Source organism: Struthio camelus, chromosome 3 (assembly GCF_040807025.1).
Source record: "Struthio camelus isolate bStrCam1 chromosome 3, bStrCam1.hap1, whole genome shotgun sequence".
NCBI lineage: Eukaryota > Metazoa > Chordata > Aves > Struthioniformes > Struthionidae > Struthio > Struthio camelus.
This window is the reverse complement of record NC_090944.1, coordinates 115,242,560-115,262,058: the sequence shown is the minus strand read 5'-3', so window position 1 is coordinate 115,262,058 and position 19,499 is coordinate 115,242,560. Positions and strand designations below refer to the sequence as shown.

General features: G+C 39.7%; 1 protein-coding gene across 1 annotated transcript in view; it reads right to left on the bottom strand.

Annotated features, from left to right (window-relative positions):
* Positions 1 to 7,986, bottom strand: part of KCNK2 (potassium two pore domain channel subfamily K member 2) — a 131,545-nt gene extending 123,559 nt beyond the window's left edge. The window contains exon 1 of the mRNA XM_009668996.2: positions 7,721 to 7,986. The gene's annotated coding sequence lies outside the window, so the exon portion shown is untranslated. The remainder of the gene's footprint in view (positions 1 to 7,720) is intronic.
* Positions 7,987 to 19,499: the final 11,513 nt, after the last annotated feature.

Here is a 19,499-nt window from a genome sequence, read left to right as displayed (position 1 = left end):
TCCTCTAATCCTCTACCCCTCTACCAGAGGCTTCATGAGGTTAACACCAGCTAAACGCAACAAGTGTCTGAGATCACTATCCCTGGCCGCTGCTCCTGATGTGAAGCCATTAGGTCAAGGACATGAAATAGTGCCATACAGTGTGGCCTGTTCCCATACACAGAGGAGAAAGGAAGCAGCTCCCAAGCACTTCCACATCAGCCTAGACTAAAGGTCCAATTAGCTCAGTATCTACCTTTGATATCAGACAGAAGTATGCATATGGAACAGAGTACAAGATCAGGGCAAGCACAAAACTCTCTCTCTTGGCATACCCTCCCTGTTTCTATTATAATACAGTTACCTTGTTTTAGATGAGTCATCATTGTTTTACCTTGACCTATCCACATCAACACTTCCACCTTTCCCAGAGACGGATTTGAGCCACAAATTTCACATGCAGCTCTGAATTTTCAGATAAAGAGATACATCAGGAATTTTATATTTATTTCCCCGTAGCTGGGCAATTGTTCTTACAAAGTAATAGTTATCTCCCGTCCAAATATAGAAAGTGAGCACAAGTTTTATTCTCCTAAACTGTGCACAACTGTACAATTAAGCTGGTCCTACACTGTTTATTTGTCTTGACTTCACTTTGATCACATATGCATGCTGAACTATCGAGATGGCAGGACAATTAGCTTTCTCTTTAAATAGTGGATGAAGAGCAAAGAAAGGAGAAGAAAATCCAGCATAATGCTGAAATAGACTGGATAAAATACTTAAAATGCTGAAGGATCTTAGGGTCTAAGAGGCTCTTTGTTTCTTGAATTATCATAGGACTTTTTTGAAAGTACATGGAACTGGGGTTTGAGACAACATAAAAAGTCATTTAGACCAGGCCTTGCAGTCTTCAAATAAAATGGTAGAAACTCTGGGGTTTGTCCTATCCTCATTAAAACAAATTGCAAAATTGTTGCAAATCAGAGGGAGCAGGAGCCAGCTATCTGATAAGCTAATAAATACTGAGCATTACTTAAAACTATGCAATTTCTTCTGCACTCAATCTTCAAAGCAATTTGTCATACACTAGCTAGTTAATCTTTGTAACATAAGCACTGCTTCTACATTTTGAAAACAGGGTAACTACAGGTAGCTTAGTAATCCTTAAGCAACAATGGGGTAACTAAGTCTTGAAGCTGTCTCATTCTTTCTGGCTCTGGGTAAATGTCATTATCAGGATGTAAAAACAGTACTTGGCTCCTCCTCTCAGGACAATATCCAAAATACTATCTTACTTTTTATGCCGCTTTAAAGCAGAACTAAAATAATATCAGTATCTTCCATCTTGTACTATGTATATCCCCTTCTTTTAAAAATATTTTGTGCAATTATATCCAAGCTAAAACAAAAGCACCTACAATCTGAATCAGAAAGTGCCAAGTATAGCATTCCCCAAGGTCACACCCTCATTAGCTTTATTATGCCTGTACTACACCACCTGCTAAAATAGTTACCCTGTAGGTTAACTTTTGGAGAAGTTCCTGCTTTTGAAGATCTATTGTTATTAGCATGCAACAATATCAAAGTCATGTTAGGCTTGCCAATCTTTTGATCATAACTTTACACCTTGTGGGCAGACAAGTACAACCAACGCAATTCAATCTCTTAAGTGAAAAGTGCTGAGAATTTCATGTTTTTCGAATGGCGAATCCATCCTTAACCCACAGTACTGGAACATGAATTGAATACAGAGCAGGCACAATGCCTTAGCAAATACCCTAGATCAACATGTCAATGACTTTTACTACCTTAATAACAAAGAAGTATTAATAAAATAACTGCAGGATTAAGTAGCCATTGTCTAATGTTTCTAGTCCTATTATAATTTTATCAAATCCATTACAGGTATTTACATATCCCAGTTCTTACAGAAACAAAATGTAATCCATTTCTGTTCAAACATAATGTATTATAACAGGAAACATTTCTAGTAATGCATAGGTCCTAACAAAAACTGCATTTGGATAGGAACACAAACAGTATGTTTCTTAGAGACATTTAGCAAATGGGATTTTCATATCGAGCTGAACCTGCCATTTTTAAGTGACCCTTCCCGTGCCTCCACAAGAATTGGCAAGTGTGGTGAGCCATTTTCCTAGGTTTATAGACAACAAAGTCTACAGATAAATGTAACCATCCTAAGCATGTTTATTTTAACAGACCAATGTAAAAATATGATCCTCATTTATATTCTAAAGATGCTCACAGAGGTTTCCACTTTGCCCATCTCTGTTATTGGGATCAACTATGAACTTCACATCAAAAGGAAGCCACCATGATTATTGAGAAAATTATGCTGGCCTCCTTTAAATTACTTGTTTCCTTCTCTGTTTACAGCAGTAAATTGCATTAAAATGTGTTTTTTTGAGTTGGAGTAACCCATGCTTTGCTAAAGATATCTGACTCTAGTATTTATTTTCACTACAAGATCCCTTTATAACTTCCTGTATAGGTAAATAAGGTTTAGCACAAATGAAAGCCCAGTTCTAAATATAGACAGTTGTGTTTAACATTGTGTTTGTTACCACATTAATTTCCTGCATTCCTGTTCCAACAGGAATGCCATGTCCCAGTGCGCAGGAGCGGTCATTGTAAACAGTTCATGGGGATGAGCCCCAGGCCACTAATATTCTGGAAAAAAAATGTAACTCTTTCCTTGGAAACCATGACATCTCTGGATGAAGGCTGATTTGTCAGCAGATAGGCAAGGATGCTAAGCGTACTTGCAGTAGGCATTCCTGAAATATTCCCAGAGATGGGAAAGACTACTCTTTCTGTGGTATGAGTACTGGTATTATATATCTTCGTAAGCAAATAAATGACTCTGGGGAACTACCAGCTCCTCTCCTTTGTTTCCCACTACCACCAACGGTTCCAGACTCTTTTGACTGTTCTTGGCAGGCTGATCTCTGTTTTTATCTCCCTATTTAAAATTGTGAGGGAGGAAAGAGTGTTTTATGTCTGCCAGGGAGGAGATATTGTACAAGGGCTGGGGAAAGAGACAAGAAGAAAGGAAAAAGGTCTGTGGCAGGTTTGTTTTTGGCTCCCTGGTCTATGCAATATCCTTTAAAGATCCATGGCACAGCAGCATCTCCCAGCACATACTGCCTCATGTACAGTTAAATCATGTTTTAATTTGGAAACTTAACAATCAACAAGAATGCTAGCTGGCAGTACACAACAGCTCCTTCATCCAAGGAAGGATTCAAGTCTCTAAGATGGGCATATTCTTTCTGCTGTCAGTCAGCCATTTTGTACACTGTGCCAAGGAGTCTGCCAGTCAAAATATGTAGATTCAAAAATACAGTGTACACTTGGCCACACCATCTCCCCAGGCAACTGCAAAACAGGGAAAAACATGTGGCAGCTGTGGAGGATGTGAGAGAGAACAGGCGATCTCCAATTCACCAGTGTGTGTGAACACAGAGAAGAAATATGTTGCTTATCCTACCCTGATCCCATCTTACCCCCACGTCCATGCTCACACATTCCTATACCAGCCAGTGCTGAAACCCATAACGCAAAATGCTGCACTGCATTGCAGCATTGCATGCAGCCAGCCCGCTCTGCCCCTGGCTCCATCCTTCCCATGTTCATTTGGGAAGCGCCTAGAATGGACCCCACCCTTCTCCCCTGTACATTATCACACATGAACTGTCCCTCTCTCACATTACGATTGCTACAGTTCTGGGATTTCCTAAGGTTTCTGTTTTTTCTCAGGTCCTTCACGGACGAGAGGTCGCCATTGTACTATTGCAACTTACTATGGCAGCCATTCTTACCTTCCAATCATGCACCAGGGGCTTCACCAGTAGCAAGTGACATTGGGGCTCATGTGACTCATGATCATAAGGCACATGTATCATATGTAGCTCTGGTTTGGTAAAGAAGAAGCTTTACTTGGAAATAGAAGAGTAAAAAGACAAAAGATGCTCATCTTTCAGATATGTCTGGAGGTAATTGTTGCTGCAACAGATGTACAAGTAAATCAACATTTTTTTTTCAAAATGTTTTCAGTGTTCAGGGTTATTTTTGGCCAAGAATGTTATTCTTTGAGTTTTTGAGCTTCTCTGGAGGCTTCTTCTTCCTGTGAACCATGGACTGGTTCACTGAGCAGCCTCCAAGTCCTGTGTGGTAAGCTATCACTTCCAAGAAGAATGAGTCAAGTGTTTGCCCACATGAAATTCATTCCCTGTTATTTTAGGAAGAGGCACATAGGCTCATAATTCATTCTCATCATTGCTGGGAAGCAATCACCAGGTCTCTTGCAGAATGCAAAGAAGAGAACCTTCATAGTAATCTAGGCAGCATAACGTTACAGCAAAGGTAACACATGACAGCAATGCCATGGGATGTGCCCTTGTAATAAGAACCAAATACTTTAAAGGATATCCCTGTACATCACTTTGACATGGATCACCCATCTGGATGCAGGCAGTGATTGGTTGAAAATATTATAAGCCAGTTGCCAGTTATTGCTTCTAATTTTGGTAATTATTTTTTAAATTAGTTAACAAAATAGTTAATTGCATTAGTAAACAAGGGCAGTAAAAATGTGAACTGCTGTCAGTGCCGTGAACTAAATCCCACAGATATCTATCAGTATCTATGCTGGTCATTCTTCCTTTGAATGAGAAGCACTTAGAACCCAACCAGTTCTGGGTTTCATTTTGGAAAGGTGAAACTTTCAAACTGCAAAACCAGATTTGATATCGACTTTCTCTAAAGAAGACCAAATCCATGCCAAACCTTTGTTTAGCTGCACAGATTATGAATAGACAATGAACACAGAAAAGCAATACTCATCAGACAACAGGGTCGCAGGCTAGATGTTAACTCCTCCACTCCAAGCCCTCACAGCCCAACTCAACATGAGGCCTAGAGATAATCTCTGTTAGATTGCAAATGGGGATCTTGAGTGCCCCTCAGTGACTGAATTACTGCCACACTCCACATGGCAGGTGGACGGGTTGATCCAGACTGAGGTATTCAATAACCATAATGCCTGATTAGTTTCAACGCTTAAGGAGCTGTGGAAACCACCAGACCTGCTTCCAAACTCTACAGTATAAGTAAAGCTACAGTACGAGTAAAGCTACAGAGCCCCCAAACAAGGCTTAGAGTACAAACGTCTTGCACCCGCTCCCAAATCCTACCTTCCCTTACAGGGTAGGATTCAGTCCCATGTAGTTTCCCATGAAGAATGGAAGGGCAGGGCCTGTTCTACAGGCACATGCTGACATAGCAAACAACAAGGAGTACAACGCCACAGAGAGAGAGAGACTGGCAAGCAGTCACTGTAGCTGAGGCTGAGGCTAAACTTATTTCTAAAGCTTCCCTGTCAACAGCTATTTAAGGCTTGTCTCTGTATTTTTATCCTTCCTGCCGGTTTGAGTTTCTGGATCATTACTGCAAATTAATGATAAAGATACTAGTAAGATAGACTTCCTTCCAGTGGTTGCAAGCATGTATTTTAGCAATGTGTTCCTCTACCAGTTTATTGCAGCCAGAAATTAAAGGTTTCCAAGAATCACACCAGGCTATTTATACACTAGATGAGAAACACAAAGGATGGAGATTACTTTTTAAAATTTCAACGATGACTAACTTGTAATTTTGCCATTAAGACCTACTCTTGAGATAAATGAGCAGGTGTAAGTACATTTATAATTACCAATCAGTTTAGATTGGTTATGACTGAGAATGCAGATTTTGTACATTATGTAGTTTGTACTAAATAAAAGAGATGATGAAAAAAATCTCATCAACACCTTAATTCGGCAGTCTTTATGATGTGCTTGAACTTGCAAGGTGCACAGTCTCCACTAACATTCACAGGGTATTGCAAGTATTGGCAGTTGGTTTGTTCTCTCAAGAAGTAATGCTTTTTTATTAGAGAGTGGCCCTAAGAGAATGGTCTCCTCTCTAAGGCATAGATTTGTACATGGCAACCACAGACAGTAATATCTTTAAATTCCTGCGCTACATGCAACATTCACTTAATAGTTTGAATGTCACATTGATTCAGATTAGATCCTTCACTAATATGGCTACTCCACAGTGTAAGAGGTATGCTGGTTAAACTCATGCGACTGCAGTTTCCTGGAAGGAAAATTTAGAATAGTAAAGCTACAAAACACCGCAGAGAAAATTTCAAATACATGACAGTATGCCTAGCTTATGATAATATCCGCAGAAAGATACACGAAGGGAAAGAAAGCGTTAACACCAAAGAACTGCATGAATTCCTATGAAAATCCCACAGATACATCAGGATTTCCAAAGGTTTGGAATCTCTACTTATTTCTGATAGTTATATTTCTGAAAATTAGGCCCTAAAGCCAACTACATTTAAAGTCTTAGTCCTAATGCTTGTTTTACTCCAGTATTGCCTGCCACAGTTAGAGTAGCCCTATACACCAAGATGGCCATCAAAGAGCATAGTTAGAGAGCTAAAGAAGCTCTTTAGACATCTTTCTCTTCAGTAATTGAGCAGGAGAAAGACTTTCATGGATTGGTTTAGCTGTTAAGAAGGAATGGCATCTTACTTTTGCCTCCCTAACCAATTCTTTTGAATGCACCATATGCAAGTAGAGAAAAATAAACATAACAAAACTAAGTGTATATGCTGTGTTTAAAGCTGTCTGTTCTGCTTGAAGACATTCCTTGGTGTTGATCTGCTTGCGCTTTTAAGATATTAAGAGAGAGAGAGAGAGAGGGAAAAAAAAGGGCAAGCTGCTTAATGTTTTTCTTTTGGCTTGTTTTTATGAGTCACTCCACTAAGTATTTGCATTAGCAGGTCTCCTGCTGTTGCTAGATCATTCAGCTGTTTGTTTAGTTGCTGTGCCCCTTGAAAAGTCCAACAACACGGAATCATTATACATCTTCTTTGTATTTTACTGAATATTTAAGCCCTTTAGAACCAAATAAGTTCCCATCACTGTGATTCCTATAGGAGTACCAGTCACCCCTAAACTCAGAGGTATTACTCACTTGAATAAAGGTTACAGAACTAGACTGATATTTATTGTTGCTCCTTCATATGTTGTCTCCTGATCAAGTTGTGTTAGAAAAAAGGCAAATAACAAAATAGCTGAAATGTCACAATAATCAAGTTTAAAGTTCAAAGCTTTTTATTCCCACCTGTGAACCAAAATAAACAGTTGCTTAATGTTGAGCTACATCTGCAAAACCAAACAGTGATTGTAACTTTGACCAAATCACTTTGAAAGGATTGTATTCCTCTCTTCAGGTAAGAGACTAATATTGCAAAAACATACCAAATCAGAAAGCACATAGGCAGTAAGACTGACATTGCCTTATTTTTGTCGAATAGGGTGATCAAAATATCTTTTTACTCAGTAGAACAGGAATGGGGCTACAAGCAAAGCTCTTTATCATGGCTAGCATCGAATAGAAGCAGCTAAGTCCAGGGAAAGCAAGCAAGAAAGAGCAACACCCAGCTTTTTCTTTCTTTCTGAAGACAACCAGCAGATCTCTATTTGACCTCCTTAATCTCTTTTGCTTATTCCTCAGCATTCTGAATTTCTTATGAGTTTATTTCAAAAGCCTTTTGTCCCTTTTCAAGATTGCCAGCACAAGAGGAAATTATGTTAATTAAATATAAGCTAGAAACCTGTCCATTAGATTAAAAGGAAATAAAAGCATCAGAACTTACCTGTTCACAGAGAAGGATGGTTCAGACCAGAGATCTGCTCTAAGTGAGAGACTGGGTCTCAAGAGAAGCATTTGTAAAAGAAGGTCATCAAAATAGCTCTATATCTTCCTCATGAGGCGCAAGTTTTGTTTTCCTTCTCTTCAATCAAAAGAACGACTGACAGGAGAAAAGTGAGTGTTTAGGAGCTTAGCCCTGGCTCTAAAAGAATTAGCATATTTAAGAACAACCTTTCTTGACTGCAGACTTATGCGCTACGCAACTTTCTCTTAAGCGTAGTTCAGCCCCAACACACTGAGTGTGTACAAATGGTATCTTCTTACTTATCACATCTGCTCCCTGTGTGAATTCAGAGATGCATGTGCTGACTTCAGTAACAAAAATACTTTTTTTTAAGGTTGCTTGTTATTCTTGCCATGCCAGCATAACTGAGGGAATGTGAGCTATAGCTCTTGTCCATCATTAACAGGACTCTGGGAAAATTAATCAGTTATATGGAAATTAACTGGCCAGGTGAAATTTAAAACATAGCTTGTCTTTCAGAACATTTCTCACCTGTAGCGACCTGCCAGAAGACAAGAAACTAGGATAAAAAATGTTTAATTGCCTAATTTAGTCTGAAGACTTTTAGGGAGAAAAATTATCTTTTCTACTTGCCACCTGGGCATATTTAAAGTCGCTGGAAAGATTAAAGAAAATTTTCTAAGCTGCAAATGTAAGCTTCTTCCTGTATAAGTGTTGATTTCTTCTATATACGTTCTTGTCCTATAGGACATTTAGGCTCAAGACAAACTTTAGATAGGGGGTGTCACTAGGATGACTCTGGAACAGCAGTGTTACCTTCTGTTTACAACTTATAGCAAGATACTGCTTTAACTTGTACTCTGCAATTTATACTACTTTTCCAGAGCGTGCTATAGGTATTTAAGTGCCTTCAAGCGTAACAAGCAACATCAATGATCAGTACGTTTTACTCGGAGTGACTTCCTCATCTCTTGTTTAACTGCAGGCCTAACTTACTAGCTAAAACTGAGATGTTCCTGTATGGTGGCTAGAACACAGTGGAAAAGAGTGAATAATCAGCAGCAAATTAAAATATTCCCTTATGTTAACTGGTAAGAAACTATCTGGTTTCCGAAAAAGCTAGATTTAATCCCTGCTAATAATCTAAGGAAGGCTTTGTTTCAAAATTACTTGAGCCTATGCAGTTGCTTGGCCTGTGGCACTTGAACCTTTCTCCCTAATACTGCTGCCTGTAATTCTTCCACTGCAGCTTCTTCAGTTGCAGTTTAGCTCTACGAAATAACCTATTAACAGCTTCTTTTGGAGCTACGTAATCTGAAAGGCAAGAGAAACAGCGATATGGATAAACACATTTTAAGAGAACAGCAGAAACATTGTAGAGTTTGAGTTCACAAGAAATCTAATTTATCCTTTGGTCCCTTTTTCTGAGATGCACATAATGGGCCCTGGTGATGGAACGTGCACGCCCTGGGCTATATGCCGGTTCATTACGGGCATACAGCTCCCTTTACATTTGATGTGAATTTAACGTACCAGAGAAAGGGAGGACACATCCTTCGGAGTGAATGTACAGCCGCAAAACAGCTAATGAACTTCTACAATCACGGCCGTTTCTAAAATAATGTTAGAGATTGGCTATTGACCACCAAACATTTTTATGACTGACAAACATTCTTCCATTGTTCATATCCTAACCGATAACGCATTATTCTGACCGCACAGAAATATGCTTTTCTGCTCTTTCCTTACTCATCCAATCTCATTCTTAAGATTAAATGTGTGGAGTGCATGACTGTCCTCCAAATCCTGTTAACAGCTTTATTGAGAAACACAGTTAGGAAACATTAAAGCACACGTTTCCAAGTGTGTTGTGCTGACCTGACCGTAAATATTGCTGTTGCTCTGGCTGCTTTATCTTTCTCCTATATTAAACCTTTCACAGAGGTTTCTGCCCGCCGCCGGCTGAAGCCTGAGCCGCAGATGGCAGGAACACAATGTTTGTCAGCAGCCCCACAGCCGCTCTGAAGCTCTAAATTTTTAATCTGATGAACTGACACATTTTATCGCTCATTCTTTACTAACTATATATTTAAAAGCACTCGGAGCCGTCTTTCTGAGGAGGCGTGCCCCGTAAAGGCAGGCTGCGCCCCGGCTAGCTGGCCAGCCGGTCGCACCCCCACGCGCTCTGCCAACCCCGGCTCAACTCTAAAAATAAGAAGGGTGATCTATAAATAGGAGTCGCTTTAAAAGCTTTTAAAATGCCCTATAAGCGCCACCGCTTTGAAAGAGGCGGCGTCTTTACGAAGCGCGCCGAGGAGACGCGCCGCTCGGCAGAGGGCACCGGGCCGGGACAGGCCCGGACAGGCCCGCGGGGCCGCTCGGCTCCCGCCTGCCCGCGCCGCCCGGGGCGGCAAGGGAGGGCCGTGGGGTGCAGCGCCGCCCTGGGGCGGGCGGTTGCCGGGCGGAGGCCTGGAGGAGACTTGGAGAACCTGATGGGGAAGTTGTTGGTGGCAAAACCTCACGGCGCCTGGCCCGGCGGTGCGGGGCTGAGGGCGTTGGGGATCCTCCCGAGCGGGGGCCTCCAGGATCACGCCTAAATTCAATGAGCGCTTCATGGTTCACTGCTGCTGCTGCTGATCACCACATGCCGGAGAAGGTCTCTTAGGGCAGACTTTGATTGCAACCAGCAGACCTCCAGTAGAGAGCTGCCTGTGCCTGAAGAGAACGAGCGGCAGGGAATTGCGTTTAATGCCTCCTCCTTTCAGTTCCTGCCTGCTTTCGGCAAGTATCAGCAGGGCTCCTCTGCTTTGCTGTATGATCTTGCTCCGCTAGCTAATTTCCCCTCGTAAGGGAAATGCTTTTGCTTGTACAATGAAACAGAACTGAGTGCTTATAAAGTCTGTCAGTTTAACAGTACTGTAGTTTTAAGCAATGTTGTTTAGTCGCACTGCAAGCTCTGCTTCAGTTGTGATCTAGGCTGTGACTTGCATCATCTAAAAAAGAAGAAAAAGCGAGGAAACAAGACAAATCAGGAAACTTTCCTGCTTCACCATAGGTCATTTCTTTGCTCGGAAGAATGGCTGGGTATCCATGAAAACGGCCAGTATTCTTCACCCAGCAATAATTTCCTGACAAAGAAGTTTGAGAACAGGCCCTTTAAAAGAAAAAAAAAACCCTAGAGCTGAAAGCTAGAAGCATAGCCAACAGTACGCTGTAAGTGCTCGTGCATGTGAAGTTTCTTAGTCCCTCTTCAGAGAGATTCATTAGAATTAGGTGCATTTCTTTTCTTGAACTGCTAGCAGAAAATTACATTTTTCCGAAGATGGAAATTTTATTTGAAACAGTCTAGTTTTGCTATACGCTTTGGAGGCTTTACTTTGTAATGGCTTTATTTATCAATAAAGTCTTTTTCAACTAAGCTCTGACAGAATTTGGAGACACTAGTGGAGTACAGTTTTTCAGTACAAGAAGGAGGTGTGGCCTCTCTCCTGTGAACACACACGTACCTGCCCACACTTCTGCATGCCTCTTGCTTGAAAAACACCTATGAGCTTCTAGAGGCAGCATGTAGCAAAAGGATCAAATTGTGTCCTTGTTGAACTCAATGTCAAAATCATTGACTTCGCTGGGGGCTGGAGCTGCAAGCAAACAACAACAGTGATTGAAAAGCGGGATTAAAATCTTCTTCCTTATTACGATCTTTGTAAAAGTATTCAGTATTTTACTGGGATGATATTTTACCAGGAATTTTGTAAAGAATAGAAGTGGTAACAGATTTTAATACTTTTTCCCCTGCCTTTCTTTTTCTAATGACTTGCCAAGAATGAAAATATATAGGAAGGTGCCCTGATAATTTCTCAGATGGTGTGAGGAATCTAAGAAATATCAAGAAATCACAATAAAATTAAAATGTTCCTGCAAGTGGTTCCATATGTTGGGTTATGGAAACATGTTCGTTCATGTAAGAATAGCTGTCAGTTGCCCCAAAACGTGGAGACTTGGGACCTTTTCAGAGAAGTACCAATGATTATAAAGATGCACAAACACTTAAAAAATGTGGCCTGTGCTGGCAATCTGATCCTTCAATATACTGAGAATTGTTAACTCTCTTTTAGTTATTTACAGTTACTTAATATTTGGCCCCATTCTGCATGCGAAATGAATTCTCACTGGAAGTTTTCATGTTTGTCACTCAAGAAAGAAGCATTATAGTATCTTTTTTTTCATCCTGCAATGTCTGATTACTCAAGCCAAAAATATACAAACATGTATATTTTAACTTAACAACTAATAATTTTCATTGGTCTCAATCTTGGCTGAATGCATCATTAATATCTGAGAACATATTTTTCCCTGTCCTTCAATATACCACAATAAGTTTGCGACAGTGTAACCTTAGATAAATTGACTATAAATCATAGGTTTCATTTTATCTCAGTAGATTTAGATATCAATAGCTGTCTTTAATTATTTAATTTAAAATTTGGGAGTTGTTGATTTTTCCTCTTTAGTTGAAGTATCACAATATGCAGCTAGTAGGAGGATTATTTGGAATATTTGCAAATGTTAAGTTAATATTGCTTAGTGATTTAAAGCAATTGAAATGCTTTCAAGGCAACTGCTGAACTGATGCTAATATACAAAGTATTGATAAATACCAAGAACTTGTTACTCATCCTTTTAATTGTGTGTAGACAAGACACAAACTGTCGTGTGTCAACCGTTCTGTAGTGACTTATAATAGATTTATTGGGAAGAATAATCAATCTTTTCCTTCACCCCAAAGGCAACTTCTGTATTTGAGATAGAAGGCCCAATATGAGGACGAGTTTAGATTATTTTATCTATATCCAATGAAGGGCGCTTTCAGCTTCTTGGAAAGTAGCAGCCATAAGTGGAGGCCTCATGCTGAACTAGATGAACTGCAGTTCTGACCCAAAAATCAATCATTTTATTGCCATATGTCACCAAAAAGCTACAGAAAGCTCAGTCTGTTGAACTAGCTGTGTTCATACCCTCAATGATTTATGTTGTCTCTGTAGTTTATTCCCTGCATTGGGCCCCTGTATTGTTTTCACATTTAGCAACAGACATGTCACTGTTCCTGCTGTCCTTACGCTAGAGGCTTCATGGATAGCTAGAACAGAGCTGTTTTACAGGCTTCTGCCCACTCAGACCTTTTCGCCTGCTCTGGAGGAGTTTCCATTTTGCTAGCACCTGGTGCTTCATGGTCCCCTTTCACTTGTTACAGTGCAAAATTAGCCACGGTTATAGCAAATTGTGAGTTTGCTTTGGGACACCTTATATTGATTATTCCTCCTGAGTAGAGAATGTACTGCAGTAAGCTTCCTAGCAGCTCAGCCAAGTGCACAGCATGCCACTAAAGAAACATAAAAAAAAGAAAAGTTCTCATATTTTTCTCCTCCCCTTCAACCATCTATCTGTTATTTCTATCTGTGCTGCAGCTGCTACAAGAAGAGACTGTATTGCCTTTGTGAACTGTTGAAACTTTTAACTAACTGCTGTGAACCAGCAGGTTTCAAATGTGAACTGCAGTTTCTTGTGAAGATCTTATGCTCAAGATGGTCCCCTTTGACCTCCCACATGGCACATCAGTGGTAATTCACAGTCCTGTGGGTTTAAAAATGGAAAATAGAAATAATAGAATAATAATAAATAGTATAATAATTTAATGGAGTGAAATTGTCTTACTGAAGTCCTAAAAAAAAATAGAAATGACAGACTTACTCATGTAGCTCATTCATGTAACATTGTAGTTCAACAACTGTGCTGAATGCTTATTCACTGGGCAATACGTTATACCTGACAAAAAGGGTGAAAAACTCAGTAATTCCTGACTGTATAAAACAGAAATTGGCTTTAAAATGTTTTGCTTTGTCAAGCAGTAACATATCATTGTCATGTTGTGTTACAAGAAGTAGGAGCACGCTTGTTACCCATCAGTGCAAAACTGAAGCATAAGCAGAGGAAATGCAGTCAAGAAGAGCAAAAACTGTCTCAGATTTGGGGGAGAAGAGACAAAGAGCAATTAGCAGATACTTAGGTTAAATATTCTTTTCTGTACTCTTTCTCATCCTTTGGATTTCATTTCTTTTTAAATGTACATTGTTATTTTTAAATGAATACAGTTAGTTCAAAGTGAACATGTGCTGCCATTTCTTCGCAGCTAGATCCTAGGAGAAAATTAACAGTAAATATTGCTGTATAAAGTACTGTTAGCTACAGTGTGTTTGCTTTGGCATGTTTTCTTTTTTTGTTTTGTTTTTTTTTTTACTAAGCATTAGTTTCAATTTTAACCCTTACAGACAAGAGGAGCCCAAGTGGTAAATAAACATGCAACACCAGTAGAGTTTGTGTTGCATCTGAGTGGAAGTTAGAAGCCCTGATGCAGTCTGCAGCTTTGTCATGCTTAGAGCAAGGGAGATGAGTTACCAGACCAGCTATACTGATAGAATAAACTGAGACTGAATAGCTTTTTCTAATTTATAACTTCGTTGAAACAAAAGTTATGAAGTCTGTAAAGTGGCAGAATGTTTTACCAGCGTTGCCCTGCATCTGACTACAGGTCTATCTGGTCAAATGTCTTGTCTTGATAGTAGCCATCAGCAGCTGCATTTGAAAGTGGGAGAACAGGGCAAGAGTACAATACTTTCTCCTAAGACTGTCCCTCCTCCCGTTTTCCTTTCTGAGCCTTTTGGGAAAAAAATATCTTCAATCTTTGGCTAACCAGTGAGATGGATATGTAAACCTCACAGTTTTCTAACCATCCATCTTGTATTTCAATGCCTTTTAGTACTTAGATTGTTTCTCATGACTTGCTGTTTGACAGTGTTATGTTAATGTTCAAATCTTCAGCTCAGATGAAGTCTCACTGTGTGAGGCACATATCTGCATAGAGTGACAGACAACCGTTGCCCTGAGAACCTTTAAACCTCTAGTTTAACTGAACAAGACAGGTGGAGGGGAAAGAGAAGAAGGTACCCATCCTGGTCTTCGATGCTCTTATGTACTAATTGTAAACATATTCCTAAGTCATTTCCAGTCTGGTAGAAAAACATTGCTGCAGAGTCAGGGCAGCAGAACCCTTCATTCCAATTTGAAGCTCAGGGAAATGTTCATTGCCACAGCACTAGACCATCCTTACAGGGAACAGATTTCTGAGAAGACCTCTGCTTCCTCTGGGGGAGAGCTAAGCATGCTGGCTGAATAGGCTGTGCAGCCTTGGCTGGATGCTGCTACAAACTCTGAGCCAGCAGCGAAAGGAGATGCTTCCAATTTATAGACTGTGCCTAAGGCTTTTCTTGGGCACTGGGAGAAGGAAGAGACTGTATTGCAACTGTCCTGCCAAAGTCAGCCATCTCCCCACTATAGAGAGGAGAAATAGGATTTTTGGAGGGGGGGATGGAGGAGAAGTGATTTTAGGGCTTGAATTTTCAAAGGAGTCTAAAATAAGTAATGTGCCAGCAGTGGGTTCCTGTCCATCAGAAGAGACAGCATAAACTTGCTTATATCTTGCTTTTACTTGCTCAGGATGGGGCCGTAGTTCATGTTGATAAGTGCAATGTGAAGTGCTTCACTTGCAATGTGCTTATTTTAGAAAGTCAGAAAAGGGTCCCTGCCTTTACTGAAATAAGCTCTTGACTGTGTTGCCCACCGAAATCCTTTGAGCTGCCACAGCATGTCTGCATACTTGAGACATAGTTCGGTTACTCTCTCAAGCAATCAAATCATTTGTTCTTCACCAATTAGGGTTTATATATTAATGAATAGACTCCCTACTGTTAAGAAGTTCTCTCATCTGGATACTGTGTAAAGGATCAATCACAGTTTTCAGATGAGCTTTGGTCTGTGTTCCACAGAAAGCCTGACAAGAGTGTTTCTCTATCCTGCAGGGCATGAGTAAAGGCTAATCAGTACTTGAGCAACCCTCAGCTATTTAATTGGGATAAAAAGGCTGATATAATTATGAGGCTCTTTCTATTTATTTAAGATACTTGAAAGTGGTATTAGGAAATTATGAATCTATCCTGGATGAGAAGAAATAATTGATACAAATGTAGCTACCAGGAGCTGACATGCAAAAATGAGTGAAAAATGGTTAAGCTCTTGTAAAGGGAAAGACAGCCTTCTAAAATATATTGCCAGTTAAATGGTGTTCTGTTAATGAAAAGAGATAAAGAGTAAAGATCAGTCAGCCTCTACAGTTAATTTTCCTCCATACTTTCATGGTTTCCTTTTTATTTGTCTTCTGTTCTTATTTTTCTGCCTACACAGATACCCAAACTATAACATCTCCCTTTTACATCAAAGGGATTTGATAAAGGACTGCCCTGATCTTTCTTCCTTTCATCTCTCTCTCCTTGCTTCACCATGTTTTCTCTGTAGCCACAAGTGGATACCACCCAGTGATAGCAAAGGCATTTGAAAAGAAATTTCTTTGCTCCACTGAGGGGCCTTACAACTGACAAGCACACTGCTAAAATTGGATCCTGCTGATCAGTGGGAGTATAGCCTGGGTATGGGTTCATACATATCTTCATATTGGCTCTCCAGGGTATCACTTACGTAACCAGAACAGTTGCTTATTTTGCCTCAAGTTCTTAATAGTTAATTGTACAGCTGAAGATACTAGATAATTAGATACCACAAAGTGCAAGCATCTAAGTGTCCATGTAATAAAAGTATGGCAAGTTTTACTAAAGTTAGTCTAATAACAGAATTTCTATCCCATAGGAAGGTCCAAAATTCAGGAAAATCAATGATGCCACATTAGAATGTGTATTAGAACCGCTCATGTGTAGGGAATGAAATGGTAAAAGATTTTTGAATAATCAAAATGGTACTTTTTTTTTTCCTTTTAATAAATTGAGTCTGGAGGATCTGACTGTTAGGTTCCCAAATCCCAAAACTTTCACATTTTTTAGCTATTCTTACCAAACTAAGTCCCAGAAAACCCTAAGCAAAGCAGGGTCCCCTCGGGTATCTAGGCTTTGGGTTTCATTGCACCTAAGCGTAAGCCATGTTCTCAGAGGTTTCGGGTTTCCTGCTGCTCAACTGAGAGGCAAGATGTGACATTTCCAGGTTCACAACAAAGAGAGGATGGCCCTACTATTTCCATGAAGCAGGCTGTCATGGAAGTGACAGACCCTGGAGTCAACTGCAGTCCCTTGTGGAGGAGCAGACTACACCATGGGACTGCTTTGGAGCTGGGTGTCCTGGGAGCCTGCAGTCTCCAGCAGCCCACCAGGTGAACTGGCAGGATTGTTTGCCTGTGTTTTGTCTTGAAATCAGTCTGGCTGAGAAATGCTTCTATTTTGACAAACTGACAAAAAATGTCAAAAAAGTCCTCTTGTGCTGGAAAACTTCCAACCACTTTGAAAGTGCTGCACAAACAACAGTAGAGTTTGGCTAGTTTTAATGTTCTGGATTATGTCTGTATATGCTGCCTCTGTATCTGGTGGTTGACTACAGACTCAAGCTCCTGCAGTTATTCACATATCAACCCAGAGTGATTCCAGTCCACTAGGAAGTTAATGTGGGTTTTAGTATGCTGACAAATACTGCATTATCTAATACTCAGTTCTGAGTTCCAAATACTGTATGCACATCTCAGATGCTATAGTTCTGTGTTTCTGTGAATGAAGAGCCGCTCTTTTCTACTCAAACTTATTCTATCATTAGGAGAAATATAAATTCCATTGCTAAATACATATTATCAGATCTATTTCTGTTTCAGAGCTATATTAAACTTTGCACATTTCCAGCAATAGGGACAGTGTAATGTGTGGCTAATTTGTAACCACAGTATAGTATGCACTGGTAAATCTTGTAGGTCTAAATATGTGCAGCAGGATACTCTGTCACTACTGAGTAGTACAAGGGACTAGGCTGATGTTGAAATCAGCTTAAAAATTACATTTGACACTAACTTTTGCACTGAGAGCTAAATACTGCACCTCACGGCGCTGTAAGTTCCTCCTAATGCTGATATATATCCTACTGATGTTAGAGAGCTGATGCTGCTCAGCAGCTTAAGGGAGGCAAGTACCAAGCTACAGAACAAACCTCTTGCCCTTGAGAATGATCTTCTCACAGCAGCAGCTGCTTACCCATATGTCTTAATCTATTTCATTGTACGTAATTCAAAATATTCAGAAAGTCTGTCTCATCTCTTCTGTGAATGCCATTAGCAATGTCATGTTTATCTGTGCGTTATTATTATATAGAATGTAAAAAAGCACATCTTCTTTCTGTAACTTCCAATCAGCAATTTTTCAGTCACCTTTTTAGGTTTGCTGTGTTTTATATTCAATAGAAACAATTCCCTTTATAGCATTTCAGTATTTCTGTGTCAGCTATAAAGAAGACCCTATTTTTCTTCCATATAATTTACAGCCTGAGTTTCCAGTTGAAAGAACTGTGCATTGATGTGAAATAGCAAAGTATCACACTTATTGATTGAATTGTTTTATTATAATCCAGTAAAATTGAGGAAGTTTGGCACAGATGCGAGCAATTGCTACGGCATTTGTGTAGGGAGATAGATTTAGTTGTTATAGAAATGCAGAAAACAAAACAAACAGGGTATGTTGACAGCAAACCACATCGTTAAATAAAACGGAGCCTCTGCTAGATCTAGGACATATTATCCCCTTATCTAATGACTGCAAAGATCAAGGCTTCATAGCTTCGTTTCCAGATGGGTAGGTTAGTTATTGAGTGTGCAATATAGATTCTCTAGTGTGCCTTATGCAGGTACACTAATTAACAAAGGTAGTCATAAATCATAGCAAATTCAGGGAAGTCTTCCTTTCTGAAACTATCCCAAAACAAAGCAACTTCTGTTACTGCGCTTGAGTTTGAGCAGAGATAAGGCAGAAGCTCTGCTCTTTCACAGTTTGCTACAGTTCAAATGAAAAGCTTCAGAAAAATTAACATCATTCATTCAAAAGCTGTTTATTATTTGTTTTCATTCTAAGAAAAGACAAGAACAGTAGCATCTGAATAGCTGCTGAATTATTTAGCAATAGTACTAACATATGATTTTACAGTCTCTATGTGTAAAAAGGATATAAGCTTATGCTAAGGAGCATTGTCAAATTATTGCTTTTAAGAGACTACCATTCTGATTTAGAAACTACATCAGCAAATTCATTGTTTCACTGTCAGACACTGTTATGGAAAAGGATTTCCTTCTAACATCATTTGAGGCCTGATCTTGAAGTTAATTGGCATCACCTTGGATAAGCTTTGGCTCTGTGTTTGCTGTTGTATCCCCACAATGAATCATCGTAACTGGAACACAGTAGGTTTTATAATATCTCATTGGTTTTCAAGAGTACCCCTTACCAGAATCATTTCCTTTTTGTATGGCTTTCTAAGGGAAACACAGCATTCCTAGAAACTTTTAGGACTCGTTAAGTCAGAAATGATTGCAGCTACTGAAACTAGACAGGTTTTTGTCTCATGAGAGAGAAAATGTTGTATATTAGATTTTTTAAATAAAGATATACGAAGCAAAAATGCCCTGCAGTTTAGGCACTGGTCTTGTACTCAGGAAATCTAGCATTCATTTCTCTGCCACTAACTTTCTTGACCTTGTTACAACGAACAAATCACTTAATGCTTTTGCAGCCTCTAAAATGAAGGTAATGCTTTTTTCCCTGCCTACTGTTTATCTGGTTTGCCTACTTAGACTGTAATCTCTTTGACTGACTGTTTATTTATGCAGCACCTG